General features: G+C 34.1%; 1 protein-coding gene across 9 annotated transcripts in view; it reads left to right on the top strand.

The window, feature by feature from the left end:
- CHST15 (carbohydrate sulfotransferase 15) overlaps window positions 1-17860 on the top strand; it is a 128001-nt gene that overhangs the window by 39088 nt on the left and 71053 nt on the right. Inside the window, exons 1-2 of one of the 9 annotated variants that reach the window (XM_031956009.1) lie at window positions 2360-3621; window positions 12442-12537. The exons of 6 other annotated variants lie outside the window; for them this stretch is intronic. The gene's annotated coding sequence lies outside the window, so the exon portion shown is untranslated. Of the gene's footprint in view, window positions 1-2359; window positions 3622-12441; window positions 12538-17860 lie in introns of those variants that run through there. 2 more of the 9 variants (XM_031956010.1, XM_031956008.1) reach the window with 2 other exon arrangements.

Raw genomic sequence — 17860 nt, 5'->3', positions numbered from 1 at the left:
GAGTGCTAGAAATTCTATGAACTAGGAATTCATATATTCAGTTAAGTTTCTACATTTAAAATGCAGATGCTTCTAAGATGGTTAAAAGTAATATCCTTAGAATAGATTAGTTTGATCAACTTGCTTTTGGGTTAATTAGCACAGAGCTCTGAACTTTGTACTGAGGAATAAGAGCTATTACTGGTGACTAAGTGAGGATAGGGGAACTAAGGTAATTTGAAACGTGGAGAAGTTGAATGGGGACACCATTCAGGGGGCACCAGAGAATATTCCACATGAGGTAGTTAAGTCATGAAGAATCAGGGGAAAATAAGAGAGAAAAAAATCATTAATCATGCACTATGTTCTAGGCATTGCTCTAAGTGCTTTATAAATACTAAATTTATAAAGATAACCAGAATTTGTAAATATTATCTTATTTGATTCTCCCTCAAATTCTAAGAGATAGGTCTTCATCTTATTATTATTCCCATTTTACAATAGAGGAAACTGAGGAAGAAAAGAGTCAGGTGGTTTGAGGTCAAATTTGAACTCTTTTTTTTGACTGCAGGCCCAAAGTTCTGCCCATTGCTCCTCCACTTATCTAACTCTGCATTATAGCTTTGAAAGGGATCTAGAAAGAGCACTAGAGTAATGTACATCATTATTACTGATCATGATTGCTGTTTTTTTCCCCTAAAAGATCCTTTCTTCCCAGTGGCCCCTTCCTTCAGTTGCTGAGTATCTCAATTCCTTCCTGAACTTTCATCTTGAAGAAGTCCTGTTGAAGACATACTTTGCTTCTCATTTTACTTCTGATTCTCCTCTTGAAGCTGGAGACTTCCTTCACACATCTCCACTTGCCCTTTTTAAGTGTACTTTTTTCCCATTAGAATGTAAGCTCCTTTTAACTAGGGACTATCCTTCTTTTTGATTTTTATTTCATTTTCAGTTTAGCACAATGCCTGGCACATAGTAAACTCTCAATAAATTCTTCTTAGCCTCATTTCATCTGCTTCAGTAGATTTAGGAATGATATATGATATTCATAAATGAGCTGGACCTATGACCAATTGCGTGACCTGCCTTATCAGAAAACCACTGCATCTTTATCTGTTAAAAAGAAATCAAGCATTTAATATAACACGCAAAACTACATTATTAAGAAAAATTGTAGTTGTGATGGGTTCTCAATGATTAATTTTGTTGCATAATTTTTGTTTGCATTTACAAGTAATGCTAATGATAGGCCCGTGGCTTTCAGTTTGCCTTTGCTATATGTAGCTGTATGTTTTTTCCTCTTAGCCAATCAGCACTAGGTGAAAGATAAAAGTGCTCAGTCATGGAAACCATGATTGCTATTTTTAAGGATAGCAGGTAGATAATTTTTCTTTTCATTTGGGGTAGTGAATCTGGGGACATCCATGAATTCCTTCTCAAATTGCTTCTTTAAATACATGGAATAAAATGTGTAGGATTACAAAGGAAATCAAGTCTATTGAAATGCAGTTATCAAGCAACAAATTTATGTATCACAGTCAAACTTGACTCTGACTTTAGAGAGAGAAAACCTCACAAAATCATTAGGTCATTAGCAATGTGCCTATCCAGCTAGTCCCAACTACAACTGAGAATGAATCTCATGAATATCCTATCTGTGGAGAAGGGTATCTGATCTTTGCTCTAAAACATTTGATGAGGGGGAATACACTCTTTCCCTTAAAAATTGTCCATTCTAGTCCATATCTCTTGCTATTACAGGGTTTTTCTTTTCCTAGAGGCTCAATTTGCCTCTTGGCACCTTTCACCCATTGTTCCTATTTCTACCCTCTGGGCCAAAGCAGAAAAAGTCTAATTGTTCCTCTGCTTGAAATCCTTCTAAATATTTCAAAACCACATCATATCCTCCAAGACCTATAACTTCTCTGAGCTTCAGTTTATTTCCCATTAAGTGAAACTAATCAAAATTGTACTGTCATTTGACTGCTGCATAGATTGAATAGCCTTTACTAATGATAAAGATTTCTACATATTGAGTATTGTTGGTTCTGTCCTGGGCCTGTGATTTCTTTGTAACAGGGAATTTCATATGAAGATACTTAATAGACTTGGCACTTGTATTTCTGATTCTGAATAGAGTAGGGGCTTAATAAATACTTGCTGATTGAGCTAAGGCACATTACTGAGCAACTACTTTGCAATTTAGTCTTAGGAAGTGTCAAGTCATTTGTCTCAGGCATCACAGCTAAATGTCAGGTTTGGTTTGACTCCAAGACTGGCTTCCTATTCATTCTTAGTATTATGCTTATTAATATATTTTATATATATATACACACACACACACACACACACACACACAATTTGATTGGTAACAGGTGGATCAAATAAGTAAGGTTTGACTCGCCTTTATGGAAATCAAAGAGCAGGACCTAATCAGGAGAAATCACAGAAAGGCATACTTAATTATAATTTTTTGCTGCCATTAAAAGACACTGATAATTTGGAAATATTATTTGGAGACTTGTAATTGTAAGATGTGCTTCATTTAAATTCATGGAATTTCAAAGGGACTCTCAAAGGTCACCCAGTGTAATCCTCCCCTTATAATACAGATGATCATCCTAATGTCACATGGATAGATCTTGGATTTAAAACCAGGATTTCAGATTCTAAATATGATTTTCCTCATGACTCTAGCACACTGTTCTTCCCACTATAGCATATCCTTACTGATATCAACCCTGGAAACAAAGAAAGGATCAAGGGTATTCTTCAATGTAAATATTGGACCTAAAGGTCAGATCTCCCTATATTGTTCTTTCCACTGAGGTCATCACAAAGTTGTACCACATCATGGGTTTTTAGACATGTCCATTTTCCTCAAGTTCCTTCAGAATAGGAGTGTGGTGCCTTGGATGCAACGTGGACGCCTTCACATCCTCCACGGCCATCCTTCACCTTTCTACAAACAATTATGTAAAGTTTATAAGGGACAGAAGAGCTGAGCTGGACAGTTTGTCACATCCAGAAACTGTGGCATTTTTTTTAAATGAGGTGTTCCTTCTTCCAAATTGTTATTTGGGTGGTGAGTGATGTCATCCCCATCTTTTGGAAGACTGAAAAGATTTAATTCATTTACTGTGGAGGTTTTTTATTGTGGCCAAACTAAAGGAGAATCATGAACTTTAGAGCTGGAATGGACCTTTGATGCCCTTCAATCCAACCTTTTTATTTTTTAGATGAAATTGCTGAGAGATGAATTGACTTGCATTTGATCCCAGAGGTATTGAGTAAAGGAATGGCAATTCAGACTGAGGTTTTCTAAGTACGGATTCAGGATTCTTCCCACTATAGCCTGTTAACTTTAGATGAAGTCCTTTTACACAAGCTCTTTCCAAATGCTTGGAGTTCATCATAATTTAGATACACAAATATCTGAACAGCTTTGAAAGCCCTTGTTGCCCCAGCTCTGCCTCTTAGCTCAACTCCTTTGCCTTCAATTTCTTTAACTATAAAAAGACTCAGTGATCTCATGTTTCCAGTTCTAATCTGTGATCCTCTGGTCTTTCATTCTCAGGGGAAGCAGCTCTAGAAGCTCAACACAATAACTAGATTCTGTGCTCCATGAGCTGACAAAAACACGTAAGCTTTTACAGAATGTTTATAGTTTCTCAGAGGGGCTGGGCATTTGCAGTGTACTAACCTTTGAAACAATTTAAGTTCTTCTCTGCCCAACCTTTCCTTCCTCTTTGTGGTCAATGGTGGGGGGGAAGGGGGACTTACTAGCTACAGCTGAAAACAGCCTAATCTTAACACATTTAGATAGCCAGACCATAAAATATTATTACCAAAACAAAGGGATTGGATCTTCCCATAGTATTCCCTTTCACATATTTTAGGCTGCCATCTTGAGACTTATTTTCCCCTTAAAGGCTGACCGTGATATTTACTCGAGGTTAATTTTCCCTGAATAAAGTTGCTAGGTATAGAAAGTATTAGGGCAGCTAGGTGGAATTGTAGGTAGAACAACAGGCCAGTAAAAATCATCTTCATGAATTCAAATCTGGCCTCAGATAACTATGACCTGGGCAAATCACATAAGCCTGTTTGCCTCAGTTTCCCCATAAATATAAATTAAACTGGAGAAAGAAATGGTAAACCACTCCAATATATTTGCCAAGAAAATCCCCAATAGGTCACAAATTGTTGAAAATGACAAAAGAACTAGAAGAAAAATAGTAAGGTTATCCAGAAAATATGAATTATCAGGAATAGGGGTTCAAGTTCTGCCTCAGATACTAGCTGTGTGACTTTGGACATGTCCTTTAATCATTCTAAGTCTAAATTTCTTTATCTTTAAATGAAGAAATCATATTCTTGGTCCCTAAATTCCCCTTCAGCTCTGAACTTGTGATCTTATAATATACCCTTCACTCTCATGTTTTTATCCAGCAAAAGCCCCATTCCACTGGGATTGGGCTTGTCTAATAATCTCAATTTTGGTCTTTCTGTGTTATGTTTTTAACTCAGCACATCATTTCATTACATGAAAGTGAGGTCAAAGGTCACAAAGTTACAAACTTAGAAAAGTGGGAAGTTTTGGGGGATTTTTTTTTCTTTGCTTTTCTTTTTAAAAGTTTCTTTCCTAGGAGTATTTATAATTCTGCTTGTGTTGTAGCTGTAACTGTGGAATTAAAGTAAATTGAATCCAATTCTCCCTTTATTTGAAGTCATATGGGATATTGATGAATGCTGCTAAATTATGGAGAGCAATGTGTAACTTCAAGAGCAAAATGTAGCACAATACATACAATCACCTCAGCTATCATCACTGTATAAAGAGGAGAATATTAAAAAAAAATGCATAATCCAAAGTGATTTATGTTTAGCTTTGAAAAATAGCCAGAGAGAACGTAGCTCATTGCCAGCTCTCCATACCCAGTCTACACATCTCCTTTCTGGCTATACTCTATTTGCATGTGTGTAGAGGTACAGTAGACAGCTGCCCCCTGTACTGATTAACTGAGTTGTTGGTATTTATGCTTCTTCTTCATATTGAGCATTTTACAGTCTGTCATGCAAATAGGTATTACTTTAAAAACCCTTTTTAACTGTGGCTGTCAAAGTGTTTTATGGCCAGGTTATGCTGAGGCAATTGATATTAAGGCAGAATTTAAGAGCATAGAGGCTCCTTTCAAAACTGACTTTGAAGAAATTAAAATGAAATTTCTTTTGAGAGATGTTAGCAATTCTTTTTTAAAGAATTTAAGGAGGAAGGAGGAGATTCCCATAATTAGTCATCGCTGGAGGTAACTAAACAATTCATTTATGATAAAATTAAGCCAGACTTCTTGAATAAGAAGAGAATACGATAATCAAACACTGACTTAGAGGAGACAGTATAGAACAATGTCTGGAACAAATATCATGTTAAAACCTTGGTCAATAAATGAACCTAAAGAGTGAAATCCTGAGTCATAGGTCATAAGTGAGTAGTCCACATTATCCAGTGAAAGTCTAGCCTTCATTAGCTCTTTAGAGTTAAAATTAGTTCTCAGATTTCAATAGAATTTTGTCTGAAGTGGCCAGATCACTAAAATGTGTGACAAGTTTTTGAAATAACTGGATAATTGCCTCAAATCATGATTTTATCTTAAATAAAAGTATTCTGCTTTTAACTATTATTTTGAAATTCTTTTCCCCCCTAAAAACATCTCAATGATAGCTTGTTGATAAAATACAATGAGTATTGGACTTGAAGTCAGGAAGTACTGAGTTCAAATTCTCCCTTAGAACCTTAGAGACTATATGGATTATGGATAAGTCACTGATCCTCTCTCACTCTAGCTTCTCCATTTGCAGGATGGAGGTAATAATAGTATTTACCTCATTGAGTTTTTGTGTGAATCCCAAGAGATAAGTATATAAAGTTCTTTGCAAGCTTTAACATGCTATAGCTAACTACCAATGGTTTCAATTTTAAACTATGCAGTAAATAGTTCAATACTCAAAATGTTCTGATTGTTAAGTTTTTCAACATTTAAGCATTGAAATCTCATTGAATGAATATTTTTTTTATTTTCATTAAGAATCAGGTAAACTATTTAATGGCTTTTAGATTCTTATAATGGCATGCTCAAATGATTTTTCTTTTTTCTTTTTTAAATGGCTTGCTCAAATTCTTTTTCTTTTATCTTTTTTAAATTTTGTATATGCTTTATTTATTTATTGACATATTTTCTTCCTGGACAGAATGTCATGGACACATTTTGGCTATATCCCTAGCACCTAGCAGAACTCTCGACAATAGAAAGTGTACAATAAATGCTTATTAATAAGTTGATCAAATCATTGCAACTGAAATTAATAGAAAAGCAGAAAGTTGGGAAACAATTTTTATAGAAAATTCCTCTGATAAAAGCCTCATTTCTGAAACACGTAGAAAAGAGAGTCAAATTTATAAGACTACAAGCCATTCTCCAAATGATAGTCAAAGGACATGAACAAGCAGTTTTTAGATGAAAAAAGCAACTCTATCTATAGGAATATGAAGAAGTGCTCCAAATCATTTTTGATTAGAAAAAAGCAAATCAGACTAACTCTGAGATACACCTCACATCTATCAGAATGACTCATATGACAAAAAAGGAAATTGGGGAGAGAATGTGTGAAAATTGGGAAACTAATGCATTTTGGTGGAGTTGTAAACTGATTCAACTATTCTAGAGAGCCTAAAGGGCAACCAAACTGCTCATATTTTGTGCGTACCATTTGATCCAGCAAAGAGAGCTTTTTTATGTTAAAATATATGTTAAATTCAATATATGTATACATATTTATGCAGTTACCATGCTGCACAAGAAAAATCAGAAAATGAAGGAAGAAAAAAAAACCGAGAAAGAAAAAAGAGAAAAAAATGTCTTCTTTAATATCTCTTTGGGATATAATTACAGTAGAAACCCTGCTGGATCAAAGCATATGCATAGTTTAATAACTTTTTGAGCATAGTTCCAAATGAGCAGGCTTTTTCTTATAATAAACACACCTGGAAAACCTAATACAATTAATAAAATGAAAGAAATAATACCAGTTTACATTTGAATGGTACTTTTATGTTTTCCAAAATTCTTTCATGTGTTAGCTCATTTTATAGTCACTAATAACATTGTAAATTATTTGTATAGGGTAGATATTTTTAGTCGCGTCATATCTCTTGTTCTCTCTTTCTTTTTTTTTTTTTCATCTGCAAAAAGTAGAGAATTAAAGCAGATAATTAATGCAGATATCTTCCACATCTAAATCATGGAATCCTGTGGTTTCTAGTCTATTTGATGAAGAAACTGAGACACAGAGCTACTAAATTACTTGTCCAGTTTTATATTTAGTATCAGAGCAAGAAATCTAGCCTAAGTTTAGCTCTGGTTTCATTATATCCCTTCCTCCATTATATAATTTCTAGATTTTTGTATTGAACAGTTAGGTGGCATAATGGATAGAATACCTGCCCTGAAATCGGGAAGAATCATCTTTCTGAGATCAAATCTGGCTTCATGTATCTACTAGCTATGTGACCCTGGGCAAGTTATATAAACCTGTTTGACAGAGTTTCTCATCTGTAAAGTGAATTAGAGAAGGAAATGGCCAACATCTCCAGTATCTTTCCCAAGAAAAGTACAAATAGAATCACAAAGAGTTAGAAATGACTGAACAACCAAAACAAGTATTTTATACAAACATGTGCACACATGGAGAGGCAATGTGGCATATTAGATAAATTTCATTTCAAGGCAGAGTTCTGACATGTGCTGGTTTTGTGACAATGGCTAAGTCACTTAACATTTTAGTTCTTCAGGCAAGTCTCTGAGATATATTATAGGCCAGATACCTATCTATCACGGTACTAAATTTCCACAATGAGAATTCTGCAATCACAGATCTATACCAACTACTGATAGACATATTCATTATCTTCCACTCTTACCTTTCATGGTAGTGATTCTCTAATGCATAGATCTAGTTTGAATCTCTTCCATGAGAATCTTCCTCCTGTCTCCATCTTTTTGTCCACAAATACCTTAAATCAACAGTGCTCAAACCAAATATCTCTCCTTCTCAAATCTTTTGAATTTGTGAATTATGATTATTAACTGATCACAATAATGTAGTGCTATACAGTTACAAAGAGCTTGCCACATAGATTATCTCATTTGGTCCTCAAAACTTTTGAGTAGCCATTTTATGGTTGAGAAAGCTGAGGTTCAAAGAAATCAAGCAACCAACTTAGCACATATCAAATTAGTGACAGAACTTTGACTTTAGAAGAGTAGCATTCTTTTTGCTTTATTTTGTATTCTCCAAATGATTACAATAATTTTAAAAATCATAATAATCATTCAGAAAATACTAATTTAATTAATAATTCTAATTAATCCAAATGTCGCAAAAGAAGCTAACGACTAAGTTAAAATGTGTGGAAAATATAGTAGAAAATTTGTGGATTGCAATCTGTGGAAAATATTACTATTCTGCTTCTAAATCTCCAAAATGCAAATTTATAGAGATTTGCAATTATGTTAGTCTTGGAACATTGATCACACCAAAGCCTAAAGTGTATGCCTTGGATCCTCCAGTTTTTTTTTTTTTTTTGCATCATTACATTCTGTGTTCATGATTCGTTGCGGCTAATGCATCAGTAAGCTCGGCAGTTTATTTGGAAAAAAACTTCCAGATACTCTAACTAGAAACCTCCTCTCTCCCACCCCCCACCCCCATTTAGTAAATGATCAATTTATAGCAAGGAACTGAGAAAAGGAAATGAACTAAAAAATATGATATCTGCTAAACTCTGCTGTCCAGGAAAGTCTTACATCATCAGAGACCTTAACTTGACTTATTGCAAAGCCAGAGAATTATTCCTATTTTGTATAGATGGATTGTTGTCTCTTACAAAACTGGCCTGCTTTTTGACATCATCTCTTTGTGAAATACTAGCTTCCCTAAGTAGAGCCCTACATTCTCTCCTCCCTCCCCCATATTTTCCCATACACCCAAACTTTACTTATTCTTTCCACATGACTGAAAAACAACCAGACCACAAACTACATTTTATTTTGTCATTTGCATACAGGATGATACTCATATAAGAAACAATATTTATTTGACTTGTCTATAAGCTACTTTAGCATTAAAGTAAATGAAGAAAAAAACCTGCTCTAAGCCTTGATTAATTTTATAAATTATAACAGTTTTCTTATCAACCACTTTAATTTTTCTCCTTTCCATCCTTCCCCATCTCTACAATTATATAGTTTAGAGCAGAAAAGGGACCTTAGAAATTTTGATTTATAGATTTGAATTTAGGTTTATAGATTTGAATTTAGAAAGAGACCTTAATTGTCACGTAGTATAATAACCTCCTCATTTTACAGATGTAGAAACCAAGGACTAAAATTGAAGTAATTTTCTTAAGGTCAAATAACTATAAAGTAATGTAACTGAGACTCCAATTCATGTTTCAGTCTTTTCCACTTTCTAAATTGACCATGTTAGCAGTCCAACTATCTCATTTTTCAAAGGAAGAATCTGTGTCTCAGAAAGGATAAAGAGTTTACCTTAAGTCACATATGGCAAATGGGAGAGCTGCATATAGACAACCCTGAATTTTATCATGCCATTTATCCAGGCTCTCAGAATCTAGTTTGAGTCTTTTTATTTATTTGGGGGTATGTTTGCATGAATGAAAGTAAAGCTTTTAGATACCAAACTCACTGTGCCCAGCCACATTCAAGCTTATAAGACAATGATGGCATAAGATCTAATGGAACTTTAGGATGATAGTTCTTTAAAATAGGGTTTTTTAAACTTTTTCCACTCATGATTTTTTTTTTTTTTTTTTTTTTTTTTTTGCCCAAGAAATTTTTATATGACTCTGGGCACATAGGTATTTAAGATAAGAACACAAATCAAACATTTACTGATAATAAATCATAATTTCACAATCTCTACATTCAGTTACGAGACCCTATATGGAATTACAACTCACAGTTTAAGAAAATTCGCTTTAAAAAGCTTTTAATTGGATTTGGCCCATTTCTGAAGCATTCACTCTACTCTTCTGAATTTCTTTTCTAGTTCTTTTCTAATTTAACTACAATAAACCATTAGTTCTAACACTAAATCTGTACACTAGCTTGTTTTTGTTTGAAATGATTTATTCTCACAACTAATTTTGAAAGCAGTATTCTGCATTCATCTATGAGATGCAACTTAAGCCTGTTCATGAAGCTGGCTCTAAAATACTGCAGCCTTCTTGTGGTTATGCTGTCTACTCCTACTTTTACAATATAAGTATTGTGGAATAATAATAAAAGCCTGTTCCTATTTATTACCTTAAGATTTTCAAAGCATTTCACATATTACCTCTTTGGATCTTCACAACAACTATGAGAAATAGGTGCTGTTATTCCCCCAATTTTAGAGTTTGGCAAACTGAAATTGAAAGAAGACAAACAACACTTTCAACATTATGAAACAATTTGAGACAGGATTTGAATGTATTTCTTCAGTCCAGCACATTATCAAACCCATATCATCTGACTAAATCTCCATTGATCACATTGCTAATCCAACTCCCATATTTTTTGAAGGAAGAAACTATCCCACCTTGCTGCCGGCAACTACTTTGTCTTAACTGAAAACAGGTCTTTCACTTTTCCTAAGCATATCCTGGAACAATAACTGAACAATTAGAAAGAAAGAACTACCAATACTGAAAGGGATCGTGTGAACTAGTAAATGAAGTGGAAGTGAATATGCCTGATTAGATTTTTTTTTTTTTTCCCGACTTAACTGGGATTGAATTTTACCTGGCTTATTCTTCTTTTAGAAGTGCTGGTTTTGCATTCTGTAGACACAAATGAATGCCCTCAGTTGATTTAACAGAATGCTCATTTAATTACCATATGTAATTGGTATTTTGTCGCTTTTGTGAACATTTCTTGCCCAGTTGTAGTACATTCTCAGCTCAATGATAATAGGCATGGAAGAGAGAGAAAGTAGTTAAGGGAACAAAAAAAAAAAGATAATTTGAGGTTCAGTTTACTTTGAATACTTAATGTTCTTGAAATATTGCCAAGTTTCATTTATGGGGAAAGCATGAAAATGATCCAAAGGGAGGACATTTTCCCACAGAGCAAAATACCTGGAATTTTGTGGGAGTTGTTAAAAAGCAATGTAATGTGTACTGGGAAATTTGATTATGAGACTGAAGAAAGTGGCTTCATACATATCCTACACACACACACACACGTGTGTGTGTGTGTGTAACTATTATTATAGTATTATTATCCCAATTTCACAGTTTGGAAAACTGAGATTGAAAGAAATTAATTCTTTCAAGATTATGCAATTAAGTGTCTGAGACAGAATTTGAATGTATTTCTTCAATGTGTATAAGAGCCATACATTCATGTATATAGATATGTGTATATATATATATATATTAAGCATTCTTCTATAAATATGATATATTTATAATTTATAAACATCAGTATGTCTATTTACATATGGTACAAATATACATGAAGACATGTATATATTTTAGACTATTAACATATAAATATAAAATATATGCTCATTTACTTATATACATGCACACTTATATATTTAATTATATACATGCATATACATATGCATGTTGAAGTATATGTATCTATAATATGTATATATATTTTATATATATATAATATATATTTTTCACTTCATATAAGAATCCTACAATTGAATAAGGCCTATTATGTTCATGTCTTTTGTTAAGTATTGAAAGTAAATTTTAAAATGCTTGCTGGAGTAGTAGAGCCCTAGATGGAGCTCAGAACCTGAATTCTAGTTGCAGCTCTGTGACTTTGGTTATTGAGCTTCTCTATTTTGCCATTTCCTTGGCTATAAAATGGAGGAGCCAGGCTAAATTTCTTTCTAGTTTCCAAATGCTGTGTTCTTATGAACTATGATCTCATATTAAAATTTATGAAATGTAGGAATCAGTAGAGAATAAAAGGTTATCATATTGCCCTAACTTTTGACCAGGGGCCTGCTGGGAATCACTGAATATTTGTGTATGTCAAAGAAACCAAAAAGTCCATAAAGAACAAATGCAGGTTCAGTTACACAGGAGGACCGGTTTAGGAACTGAATCTGATTTCAATATTTAAAGGAACTCTCTGGGAAGAAGTTTTTCCTATGGCTACAGTTCACCATCTTCTCTGCAACTTTTTAGTCTAAGGGAATTACCTAGAACAGAATTATCAAGCAGATCATAGTGTTATTCTATGATCCCAAGTCAGATAGAACCAGATTAAAATGTAATTGGGAAATATTTTTAAAATGAAGATAAAATAGAGTAATAGTAATATGCAATTTTCTAAGTTAATTTATTGCTGACAAGAATACTTCTCTATCATTTAGTGACCTCTGTTTCTATTTGGATTTGACACCAGTTACTGACTTGGAACTCTGAGAGATGAAGCCTCCTTTCCTGGGAACAGCCTGTATGTATCAGAGGTGGGCCAATTTTAGCCATTACACCAAGCTGTTACATGGTAATGTAATCTAAAAGCCATGGGAACAGGACAGTAGGATGACATAAATTGTTTGAAATGTCATAGTCCCAGATTTAGCAAGACACAGACAATTCCAGAGTTAAAAAAATGCATAGTTATGGGTAAGGTAGCCCCTTCAACAGTGTACCCTAAGAATCACCAAGCCTTTCCTTCTGCCCTATAGAAAAACCCTCCTTTATACAGTTTTCTCCATAAGTTAGAATATGAGTTTCTTGAAAACAGAGATTTTATATTTTTATTCTTAGCATTTAACACACTTAACTTGAGGTCCATAACTAGAATTTGATAAATGCCTTTTCATTCCTATTCTTCTTCTTCTTCATGGGCTTTCTTTCTCTACTTCCACTCCCACTCTTATGCCCCATTTTCTGCCCTTTGTTTGCCAATTACAAGTCATAAGTGCTGTTGAGGCAAAATGTTAGATAGCATTTGGATTGTGCAAAAAAAAAAAATATTATTAGTCTTTGTGAGATGGAAGTGGGAAGAGATATTACAAATATAGGGCTGTACATCTGGATGTAATTACCACATATTGTAATTTATTTGAAGACCATCAATAGTTTTTGCCTGGGAGTATTTGATAGATTTTATTTTTTAAATTTTGGCGGAAGTATTAATGGAAGCTTGTGATGTCATTCTCCCTCCTTCTCCTTAAGGAGGTCCCATGTTAGCTGTCTGAGGAAGAGTACTGACCTTTGCAATGAGTTGTGAATATCTTTCAGATCATGATGGACCAGATTTTCTTTTCTATGTTTGGTTTGAAGAGGTTACCAATTTCTCATTGCATAGATCATTAGGTTTGTCAGGAAGCGTCAGAATTCATTTGCTCAATGATTCTTTTTGAGTAAGTTTTTTCTTAACTTATTTACATGGCAGAAAACACCCAGAGGCTTGGCTTGTATTTTATTGCCTTTTATTTCTTATTAATATTATTTTCCTCCTCTTAATTGCACAAGGTGATGTCCTTTTCCTAGGCCCATCAGCCTTTCTTGGCTGGACAGATAAATCTGACCAGTACAGTGACCCAGCTCAGATTGTTGTTATTGTTTGGTATTTGTAGCACTGGTGATTTTGTTTTTCGCTTAAGACCAAAGATCTTTTTAAAAAACATTTCCATTTTAATGGGGAAAATATCTTTTGATAACCTGTTGTGCTTATCTGGTTTTGACACTGTTCTGGTGAGATGGATATTGTCCTTCGTTTCTATCTATAAAAGAGCTACTGCTCTCTTTGTCCTCTGTAAGCACTGCTCCACTGAGTTTGGATTCTTTATTCATTCCAAGTCCATCTGGGATGAGTTGGCTAGAAACCATGTATATTCTAAAAGTCCAATGGCAAGCTTAGAATATGATAACTTGAGCCATTGTTATTTTAATTGCTTTCTCTAGTTCTAGTCTTTTTACTAAAAGACTAAATTCTTCTATCTTTGGGGCAGTTTCTATTTGAAGTCTCTGGAAATTGCAATGGAGTGTTTCTAGTGGAATTGAACTCTTCATTATCACTTCAGAGAAAGTGCTTTTCTCAAAAAGTATTTATGCATGGCTATCTTGTGCTCTGTTGACTTTCATTATGTGCAATCTTCTTATTTTCCTCCTTAATTCTCTTTTTCTGCCTGGGACCCAGACTTGGTTATTAAACACTCATCCAGAAATTCCCATAGCAATATAAAGATCCTCTATCTTGAGAGGTAAGAGATGAGATAAAAGGATGGCATAAGCTGAATTCTTTATCAAAGAATCTATTTTTCCCTCCAATTTTTAAAAATAATAATATTTTCCTTCTCTTAAGTCCTTTCCCTCTCCTCCCCCCCATGTGTAGTCCTCTTAGATCAAGATCTTTTTCACATACCCAAATTTCATTGAGCACTATTCATGCTCCAAGGTTAATATCTTTCTATCAGATAGTTTCTTAGGCAGACTACTGATCTTTCCCCATGATCTTTTATGACAAGAAATGGCCTTTTTCACTCCTGGGACCAAAATATGGCCTAAATATAAAATGGTTATCTCTGGTTAATTCATAATTTTTTTTTCTTTGTCACATAAGAGAAAAAGACTGTTGCACACAAAAAAAACCCATAATTTTTATTCTTAAATAGCAGATTAGAAGGTTTTATTTTTTTGCAGCTATGGAAAATTATAGGTGGGGAAAATGTCATTGATTCATACAAAAATTTAGAAATTATTGGGATAAAATGAGGTTTAGATTTCCTTCTTCCAACATACTATATTTTTTTTTCCATGATGAACTCCTCCAGTATTGGAACCATCTAATTCTCTCTCTCTTTTTTTTTTTTTTTTTTTTTGGTATCCCCTTCTATACTCTAGAGGCACTCTGTACTCTGAGGACTCTCAGTGAAAGTCAACTGGCTGAATGACTTGCACCTTAATGTTTGCAGGTAGCAGACCCCCTGTAGGAATAATACTTCTTAACTTTATATAAGACCCTTTGAGGAACATCTCACTTCTGAGTAATTTGGTCAGATCACTTGCTCTTGGTCCAGAAAAGAAGCCTACAAGAAAGTCTCTCATTCTAGATGGCTTTGCTCATTCAAGGGTTAACTGGGGCCTTATTTTGCTTATCTTTGGAAAGGAAACAATATTTAAAACTATTCAGATCATCAGGACCATCTGTTTTGGAGTGTGCAGCTGCTATTCCTCCAATTGTGACTCCTATAATCTATTCATTCCAGGGTGCATTGGTACATCTGCATTATCATTACTGCAAGTTGTTTTTGAAAGAGAGAACCCTATCAATATGCAGACCCTCTCTTTTCAGCCCAATTATAAAAGACATCTGCCTTCTTAGGCAGCTTTATCCCCCCTTTTTAAAAAAAAATCATCTTCTGTGCTTTAAATTGTATCATATAGGAGTTGGCTTTGATGGGACAATGGCCTGACCCTCCTACCCTCAAGTAAACAAATCAAACCCCCTCCCTCCCCCGATTTTGTTTGTTTAATTTGGGTGTAGGAGAAAGATCAGACTGAGACAGCATTGTTGCTTTTCTTTTTTACTTTTTTTTTTTTTACTTTTTTTCCAATTTATTTTATTTGAAGAAACAGAATAAGAAAAAAGAAAAACAAAAGCAATACAAAACAAAAGAGAACATTATCATGTGTCCAGCAGAACATCAGGGAGGATTCAAAATATATAACAACAAATACCAATTTAAGAAAGCATATATACATTTATATATTAATAAGCAATTATATTCATGAGTGTCCATCTTTTACTTCCTTGTAAATTGTTCTTTTGTTCTCTGCTACATACCTTATTTACTTTATTTTTTCCTCCCTTTCATCCACTCCACCCTCAAGCAGGCTGTAGTCAAGAAAGGATATATTTACATATATGATTTAGATGTATACATACACAAATATACCCAACACATAGACACACACATATCTCCCTTTCATCCCCGCCCCCCCAGGAAGCTACAGTTAAGAAAAGGTATATGTTTACATATGTAGATATATATTTATATACACACATTCCCACTCACACATACTCCAGATGTACACAGGTCTTTCTTATTCCTGTTGACTTTCATTAAATTCTACTCCATAACTTGGTGTACTATTACTTAACCTCCCCCCAACCAGAGATCTCTCTCTTGTCTTCTTTCCTCAACCTTTGCTTCCCCATTCACCCATCCCTCCCTCCTTATTGCTTTATAGATTGTGGAGGGTACCATATTCTTTATGGTATAGATGTAGTGTTGCCTATTGAATCCATTCCCAATGTGAGTAGGTTTTCAGAACAATGAACCTTCCTTCCCTAATGCTTCTATGTCTATTTTGCATTGTACCTCATTTCTATAATTTGATAATTCAATTATCTTTACTCTGCCAATCTTTCTTTTGAGCTTACCCTATTGTTGATGCAAATCTTAAACATAAAATATACATTTGCCATGTAAAAAAAAATAAACTATTTGTCCATATTTAACCAGTTTGTCCATATTGAATTCCTTAAAATTTCTCTTTGATATTGACTGTTATATGTTAAATTTTCTCATAAGTTCTAGTTTGGTTGATAGAAAGGCCTGAAAATCTGCAAGTTTGTTGAATGTCCATTTTTTTCTTCATTGAAAATTATAGGTAATTTTGCTGTAGTATATGATATTTTTGGCTATCAGCCTAGCTCTTTTGCTTGTCTGTAGATATGATTCCAAGACCTGCGATCTTTTATGGTAGCTGCTGCTAAGTCTTGTACAATTCTGTTTTTAACTCCAGTGTATTTAAATTGTTTTTTTTCTTGTTTCTTGAAAATTTTTCTCTTTTATCTGAGAATTTAAAAATTTGTTAATAATATCCCTCTGTTTTCAACAAAGGATCTCTTTGGGGTGGTAATTGGTAGATTTTTTTCTATTTCTACTTTCCCCTCATGTTCTATCACTCAAGAACAATTTTCTAGGATTATTTCTTGCATTATTGTGTCAAAGTTCTCTTTTCGGTCACAACTTTTTGGCAGTGCAATTATTCTTATATTTTCTCTCCTTGATCTGTTCTCCAGATCTGTTGTTTTTATGTTTCACATTCTGGTCTATTTCTACAATCTTTATTATCTGTTTAGCTATTTCTTTGTCTCTAATAGCTTCACTGGCTTCCCCTTGCCCAATTCTAATTTTTAAAGAATTATTTTCATCTTTGAGACTCTTCACCTCCTTTTCTAATTGGTTAACTTTTTTTTTTCAAAATCTTTTTTTTTTTTCTTGGATGGTTTTAATTTTTTTCTTTAGTTTTTCTTTAATGTATCTCATTTGATTTTTGAATTCTTTTTTGAGTTCTTCTATAAATTCTATCTGGAAGGAAGTCATATCACATTCCTCTTTTGGTAGAAGCTTTTTTTTTTTTTTAACTAAAGTGTTTTCCTCTGTTCCCATAATATGTTTCAATGATGGGTTTTTTTCTTTTTTTTTGCCTTTCATTTTTTTTTTTTTTTAATAAGAGATATTAGTGTAAGCATCTCTGATCTTGTGTTCAGGAGGATGATGCCTCAGGCTTCCCTTGAGCTCTCTATTCTGACCAGGGACCCCAAACCATGAGCTCCACTCTCCTGCAAGTGCCCACAGCCAGCAGTGCCCCTGACCTGCTGCTTCTGCACTCACCATCTGCTGGTTTCTTTTTGCCCAGGGCTGCATCTCAACAGCACAGCTGGGCCTGGGGTTCCCAATCAACTGAAGTTCACTCTGTCTTCTATCATTCAAATATCACCTTGACAGACAGTCCAGAGGTGAAAGTGTCTGAGGTTCTTGCTGAGGC

The sequence above is a fragment of the Sarcophilus harrisii genome, chromosome 2, assembly GCF_902635505.1.
Source record: "Sarcophilus harrisii chromosome 2, mSarHar1.11, whole genome shotgun sequence".
Lineage (NCBI taxonomy): Eukaryota > Metazoa > Chordata > Mammalia > Dasyuromorphia > Dasyuridae > Sarcophilus > Sarcophilus harrisii.
The sequence above is the reverse complement of the archived record's forward strand: the minus strand, read 5'-3'. Positions and strand labels throughout refer to the sequence as shown.